General features: G+C 41.6%; 1 pseudogene; it reads left to right on the forward strand.

The window, feature by feature from the left end:
* The first annotated feature begins 6510 nt into the window (after positions 1-6510).
* LOC132530677 (small ribosomal subunit protein uS2-like) lies at positions 6511-7337 on the forward strand (annotated as a pseudogene).
* The last annotated feature ends 369 nt before the right edge of the window (positions 7338-7706 follow it).

Here is a 7706-nt window from a genome sequence, read left to right on the forward strand (position 1 = left end):
GGACCATGAGTGCCATCAGGCCACCCTATTTAGAGGATCTTAAGATAACAGGTCAAAAAATGGCCCATCAATGTCATCCACAAGAATCCAATCAGTGTCTCAGCTGAAATCATCCACTCTTACAGAATTTCAACCGGCAGAGAAGATATCCTTCAAAATTGTTTGCAAAGGCATAAATATCTCCTTGATAGTTAAGCATTTTTCAATTCTGCAAAGATTTAGAATTAAATATAAAAATGTATAAGTAATCAAAACCATAGCATTAATATTTGTGTTATTGAATCTGTGTAATATTAATATTTCGTATTTGTTATGTTTATAAGAATTTAGCCAATTCGAGTAAGAGATCAGCCTTGTAATTCCAATTTAAAATGAATAATTGAATAATTAATTTAAACTTGTGATTTCAAAATGAAATCTTAGTAAGGTTGCGTCCAGTTTGAGGACATTTAACAAAATTTAAGTTTCTTCAATATTGTAACGTTAATTTTTTTAATATATTTTTAGAGTACTCAAGAAAGTTTCTTTTAGTTGTCACATAGGTTACGTATCAAATGAATTTAAATGAATCTAAAATATTTGAAAGACATTTCACTAAGTTTTCAAAATGAGACAAACACTATTTAAAGTCAATGTATTTCCTAATTTAAACTCCTTACAAAAGAATTTCCTCATGAATCTGCTGAGAGCCATTCTTATCCTTTCTCTCCTAGGAATTTCACCAAGCTGTCAAAGAATGACTGGTCACCGCGAAGGGCAAGAAGAAAAAGGTAGTTCTCCCTGAAGAAAGGTGAAGAACCTGTTAATTACCAGCAACAGAGCTGAGCTCAGCCGTTTCTGGACAAAAGAAAGCTCTGCCTTGAGAACCACCTATCCCCTGTCAGTGCTCTGACATGCTCATGGTGATTTCCCTGCCTCTCTGCTGCATCCAGATAAGGAGATGAACACCGTTAAAAGAGGGACACCACAAACAATGCTCAGGGAGATCACCTGAAGTGGGTAAGGTCTTCCCCTTTAAGTGACAATTGCAATATAAACCTTTGTTCCTAGAATGCAGAAGCATTCTTTCCATTCCACCTCCAGAGACAAAGAACAAAAGAAATGAAATATATATGAAAGAATTAGAGTAAAGAAATAAAGATATTCTTAAAATCATCAAGTCTCACTATTGCACTTAGCCTACCCTTCTCATATGCTTCTAGAAACATGCATATGTACTTTTGTGGGCAACAGCCTGATCTCTGGCATTGGTCTAAGTTATGCCTCTATCTTATGTCTTTCTTAGGTTATTCAACTGATTTTTTTCTGTACTTCAGCTCTCAATGTTTAGCTCAGGGAATGTTGTTCTAATGACGCATTTTGCTCTATTCTCTTTGGCTTAGAAAGCCAGAGATAACCACTCTCGGGTTCGCTGGCCCTTGCTACTTCCAGATGCAGAGATTCATGTTGCCTGGGCAACAGAGGTGAAAGCTTTCCCTCACCCACCTGAGCAATAGATGATCCTTATCTTACCAGCCTCCCTTCCCCATGTGTATCTTAAATATTAATTTCCTTATAACTCTTTTGACTTTATGTGAACCACTCTCAGCATGATGGACCTACCATATTGTCTGATCAGGTCCCTTTCCTGTTCCTGGAAAATCACCCAAACCCCATTGTGTGTCTATACAAGGATTAGCCTCTTCTTACTCCAGTTACCTTGGCCCCAACTGACTGGCTCAGGGATAACACTTAATCTCCAGTTGGGCCATTAGAGTCATTTTCCAGTTTTCTAACTGGACTTGAGGGGAAAAAATCCAGTAATCCTTGTTATGGGTTGAATTGTGCTAAGAGTATTTCTTTGATTTTCTCAAATTTGTGAATTTTCCAGTTTTCCTTCTGTTATTGATTTCTAGTTTTATTCCATTGTGATCAGAGAAGATACTTTGGATGATTTCAAACTTAAAATATTTACTGAGACTTGTTTTGTATTCTAACATATGGTCTATCTTAGAAAATGTTCCAAATGCACTTGAGAAAAAATGTGTATTCTGCTTGCTTGGGTGGAGTGTTATATATATGTCTCTCAGGGCAAGTTTGTTTATAGTGCTGTTCAAATCTTCAGTTTCCTTATTGATCTTCTGTTTAGTTGTTCAGTCCATTATAGAAAGTAGGATATGGAAGCACTCACCTTTTTGGGGGGGGGGGCTGCATTGGGTCTTCGTTGCTGCGCTCGGGCTTTTCTCTAGTTTCAGCAAGCTGGGGTTACTCTTTGCTGTCGTGGGCGGGCTTCTCAGTGGCTTCTCTTGTTGCAGAGAAGGGGCTCTAGGCACGTGGGCTTCAGTAGTTGTGTCACGCAGGCTTAGTTGCTCCGCAGCATGTGGGATCTTCCCAGACCAGGGCTCGAACCCGTGTCCCCTGCATTGACAGGCAGATTCTTAACCACTGCGCCACCAGGGAAGTCCATACTCAGCTATTATTGTAGCTATTATTGTATTTCTCCCTTTAATTCTGTCAATTTTTGCTTCATATATTTTGGGGCTCTGTTGTCAGGTATGTATAATACATTTATAATTGTTATATCTGTTTCATAATGAAGCCTCTCTATACTCATTCAAAAACTTAAAGAGATGCCCAGGAAATCTAGTAATAGATTGCGTAGCTCTATTCTTGCAGTTTAACATTTAACATAATATTTGGGGTATATATAGTAGTTGCCCTAATGTACAAGGTCTAGAAGCTTTTGTATAGTTAATTACTTTACATAAAGGAATTTTTTTACACAGGAAAAGAAAAAGATTAAGACAATGAAATGGATTTCTAATCAAATCTGAAATGAAAATCAGTTATAGAAATGCCTACAGAACTTCCTCTTTTGTGAAAATGTTATACTATGCAATTTATACATATACAAAAGATTTTATATATATACAAAAGATTCTTTGTAAGGCACCACTCACAGTAGATGAAATTTATGTATGTAAATGCCTGTCATGATGTTCTTAGTAATTTTGTAATCCAAAAAATGAATCTTCTATAAAGTATTTTTTAAAGTGCATTTTCTAGTTCTCTATCATGAAAAAGTAATTTGCTCCAGTTCTAGATAGTGAAAAATAAAAAAACAACTGCTCTGCTCTGTTCCTTTGCTGCTTCTTTATAGTGTCCTCCTGTGTAATTGATCCCAGTGCCCAGATGTTAAGGCTGCTATTTCTTCAAAACTTTAAAGAATGTGGAAGATTAGTTGTCTGTGCTTTTGATTCCTGTCAGAAAATTTCAATAGGTGGGTTAAGAAGCCTGAATGAGTCAGAGAATCTTTAAATAAGAAGACAAGTAAAGTTAGAAGCTATAAAGCAGCTTTTTTTAAAAAAAAAAAGGTAAATATAAAAATTAAAAGTCCCATTTGATGTTAAATTATGGACCATATTCTGGTGCTGCAAAGGTGGGAATAATTCCCAGGCTCACAAAGGGCATAGATGATTCATTAAGATACAATGATGTGACATACTTTTCCTTACAATCTGCTCAGTCTATAATTCCTCCATTTGGAAATGCACTGTCCCCTCCCTGGAACAGTAATGAAACAAGAGAGGCTAGATATAGTGAGTAGCCTAATTCTTCCCTTGTCTGTCACCACCTCTCCCAACACACACACACACACACACACACACACACACACACACACACACACACACACGTCATTTCTAATTAACCCTCATAGGAGTGAGAAATTGCTCCAGAAACGGGCTGGGTCTGGGCCAGGGTTTCCATCACCAGATTTGGGGCTGGGGAGGGACGTGAGAGTGGGCTGCCCTGCAAAGGAACGAGTGGGTCGATCTGAGGAGAGGACAGGTGGCCTGAAACCTCCAGGGCCCTGCTGAGCTGCAGCTGACCCATGCTGCCAAAAAAGCAGGTAGATATAGAGATCAAGATCAGAGAGACCCCGGCTGACATGTTCTGATGGGGAAAAGGAGAGCTGGGGACTGGCCAAGCCTATGTAGGTAACATGGACATTTATATAACACATTACAGTTTATGAGCGCTTTCATCTTCAATATGCCATTTGATTTTAAGCAACTGAATTATGTAAGAGGCAGATAATATTCTTATTCCCGGATAATATAAGTATCCCCATTTATTCTCATAAATGAAGAAATTGAGGCTTGCCAGATATCACAATTTTAATGAGGACAGAGCTATAACTCAAACCTACATCAGTTCATGCCTCTTAAGCTTGCGTTGTTTGGAATATCAGCCCCCAATAGACCTAATAGGTTAGCTGCACATCAAAACACAATGCAATAAATTCAAGTCTTCCAGTATGGCTGGAGCTGAGTTTGTGATGCAGGCGGATGGTAAGCGGTTTGGCCGGGCTCATAAGCTGTTTTCAAGAACTTATAATTTATTCTAAAGGCAGTGGGGGCTTCCCTGGTGGCACGGTGGTTAACAATCCTCCTGTCAATGCAGGGGACACGGGTTCAAGCCCTGGTCCAGGAAGATCCCACATGCCGCGGAGCAACAAAGCCCGTGCACCACAACTACTGAGCCTGAGCTCTAGAGCCTGTGAGCCACAACTACTGAGCCCGTGTACCACAACTACTGAAGCCCTCACGCCTAGAGCCCATGCTCTGCAACAAGAGAAGCCACTGCAATGAGAAGCCCACGCGCAGCAACAAACACCCAACACAGCCAAAAAATAAATAAATAAATTTTAAAAAATAATAAAATCTGTGAACTTAAAAAAAAGAAAAAGGCAATGGGAAGGATGTATTCAAGGTTGTATTTCAAAACAGGGATCAGCAATCTATGCATCAGAAGCCAAACCTGGTCCACTGCCTGTTTCATAACTAGTTTTATTAAACCACATTTATGCCTATTTATTTTCATATTGTCTATGGCTGATGTCGTGCTACAAAGGTAGATTTGAATAGTGGCAACAGAAATCATAGGGCTCTCTCTAAGATAATTACTACTGGCCCTTAACAGAAAACGTTGGCTGACTGTTTCGGAGAGATCTCTGACTCTGATGTTGATTAGAGGGAACAAAGATGAGACACAGTAGCTCAGCCAGAAGTCTACTTCAAAAGTGTAGTGAAAGGGCTTCCCTGGTGGCGCAGTGGTTGAGAGTCCGCCTGCCGATGCAGGGGACGTGGGTTCGTGCCCCGGTCCGGGAAGATCCCACATGCCGCGGAGCGGCTGCTCCCGTGAGCCATGGCCGCTGAGCCTGCGCGTCCGGAGCCTGTGCTCCGCAACGGGAGAGGCCACAACAGTGAGGCCTGCATACTGCGAAAAAAAAAAAAAGTTTAGTGAAAGATGACAAGAATCTGAAGTAGGTTTGGGGCAATAGCAATGATCTCAAAGATCTGATGTGAGGATTCTAAAAGACTTGGAGCCTGGATATGTAATTTGAGGAGCTGGAAAGATAAGAATGATTCCAATTACACTATTAGATTTTTTTAAGACAGTAATTGATGGCGCAGGATTAGATTCTTCACCCAGAAAGAGCATAAAGAGTGAGAGAAAAGGTCCCAGGCAGAACCTCAAAGAATGTAGATGTATAAACACTAGGCAAACAGAGAGACGCATCTGAGAAAATTTAGGAGTTCCCAGACAGGTGAGAGGACAGCCGAGGGTCAGTAGTGTCAAACACGCCACTGGATGGAGGTGAGGACCCAAAACTTGCCATTGGATTTGTCTAGAAGGAGCAGTTGCTATGGAAAGGCAAGAGGCATACCCCAGACTTTGGTGGGCAGAGAAATGGCAGAGAGGTGAGGAAGTGGGGAGAGAAATAGACACAACATTTACAAATGCTTGATTTGGAAGGGAAAGGTGGTGATAGACAAGCAGCTGTGGGGAAACCTAAGACTGAGCAACAGTTTCATTTTTTTGTTCTTTGTCTTTTACTAAAGGAACTCTGTGAGCAAGTTTAGATAATGAGGATGAGCCTGTAAAGAGAGAAACTGAAGATACAGGGGTCAGTGAGGCTGACTGATGGAGGATGGCTGCCACAGAGGCAGGAGGGAAAAATCCAGAGCAAGGAGAAAACAAGATCATTTATTGCAAGTGAAGAAGGATGCCACAGAATAGGTGGTTTGAGAAGTCATTATAGGCAATGGCAAAGAGAAAAATAACTAGGGCAGCCCAGAATTGCCAGGCAGAACTAAAGGTCCAGCTGAAGATCCATGAGTTGCGTGATTTTCTCCACCAGTGTGAACAGTTTAGGTAGAAAACTAAACACAACATCTCAGGAGTGAGGAGTTGCAATAACTCAATAGTTCAGCTGAGAGAAGTGGTATCTAAAGTCTTTGGTATAAAGGATACATTCTTATCCTTCCACCTCTGTGAATATTTTTCACTTCTTGAATCGAAGTAGAGTCCCAAAGACTACAATTGTGGACCACAGCAACTTAGCCTCTCATAGAAGTGTCTTCACTCAGTTTCAATTAAATTTTCTGGCCTTTCCAAGCTATCCAGAGAGAGGTCCATATGGTGTTGTTCTGGGTTCCTGTTGTAACTTAAAGGGAAATTTTCACAATGTCGGGGGCCCTTGATGTCCTGCAAATAAAGGAGGAATTCACTTAGGTGGCACCAACCTTGACTTCCAAAGGGAACAGTGCATCTGCAAAAGGAAAAAATGAGAGCATCTATATTACAAATCTGAAGAGACCCTGGGAGAAGCTTCTGCCGACAGCTCGTGCCGCTGTTGCCCATTGAAACCGGCTAACGTCAGTGTCGTATCCTCCAGGAATACCAGCCCGCAGACTGTGCTGAAGTTTGCTGCTGCCACTGCTACTACTCCTATTGCTGGCTGCTTCACTCCTGGAACCTTCACCAACCAGATCCCAGCAGGCTTCCGGGAGCCAAGATTTCCGGTGGTTACTGATCCCAGGGCTGCCCACCAGCCTCTCACGCAGGCACTTACGTTGACCCGCCTACAGTTGCTCTGTGTAACATGGACTCTCCTCCATGCTATGCAAACGTTGCCACCCAGTGCAACAACAGGGAGGGGTGGTGGATTGCAGCCAGGGAAGCTCTATACATGCGTGGCGTCACCTCCCGTGAACACTCGTGGGAGGTCATGCCTGATCTCTACTTCTACAGAGATCCTGAAGAGATTGCAATAGAATAGTAAGCCACTGATTAAAAGGCTGTGACCAAGGAGGAATTTCAGGGTCCATGGACTGCCTCAGCTCCCTAATTTACTGCTACACAACTTAAGGTTGCACACTGGTCTGAAGGTGTGCATGTGCCCCCTGTGCCTATCCAGCAGTTCCCTGCTGACACCAGCCACTGAAGACTGGTCTGCCGTTCTTACTGCTCAGGCCACTGGGTAGGTAGGAACAACCACTGAATGGTCTTAAGCTGTTCTTCCACAGACTCTTAAACAGGAAATGAAAATAAGGTTGACAAAAAATAAAGTTTCCAAAAAGAAATTTCTGATTTCTTCTAATCTATCGATTGAAGCCCAACTTCACTGGAAGTTGTAGTAAAGACCCTACGTTGATCCTAAGCTGTGTTAAACCCAAAATTCAAGTGAGTCTGAGGATGTCTGAGACTCTAGCCTGATGGGGGAGACTCTAAAAGTACCTTTATATGAGGGTGAGAGAAGCAAGATGGGAAACACATCTTAAGTGACAAGAGAATCAATGTATTGACGTCTTCAATGTTGATACAACCAAAGCTCGCCAATTAGTATTTCACCAAACTCACTGTGAGGCAATGAACACAAG

Source organism: Lagenorhynchus albirostris, chromosome 12 (assembly GCF_949774975.1).
Source record: "Lagenorhynchus albirostris chromosome 12, mLagAlb1.1, whole genome shotgun sequence".
Lineage (NCBI taxonomy): Eukaryota > Metazoa > Chordata > Mammalia > Artiodactyla > Delphinidae > Lagenorhynchus > Lagenorhynchus albirostris.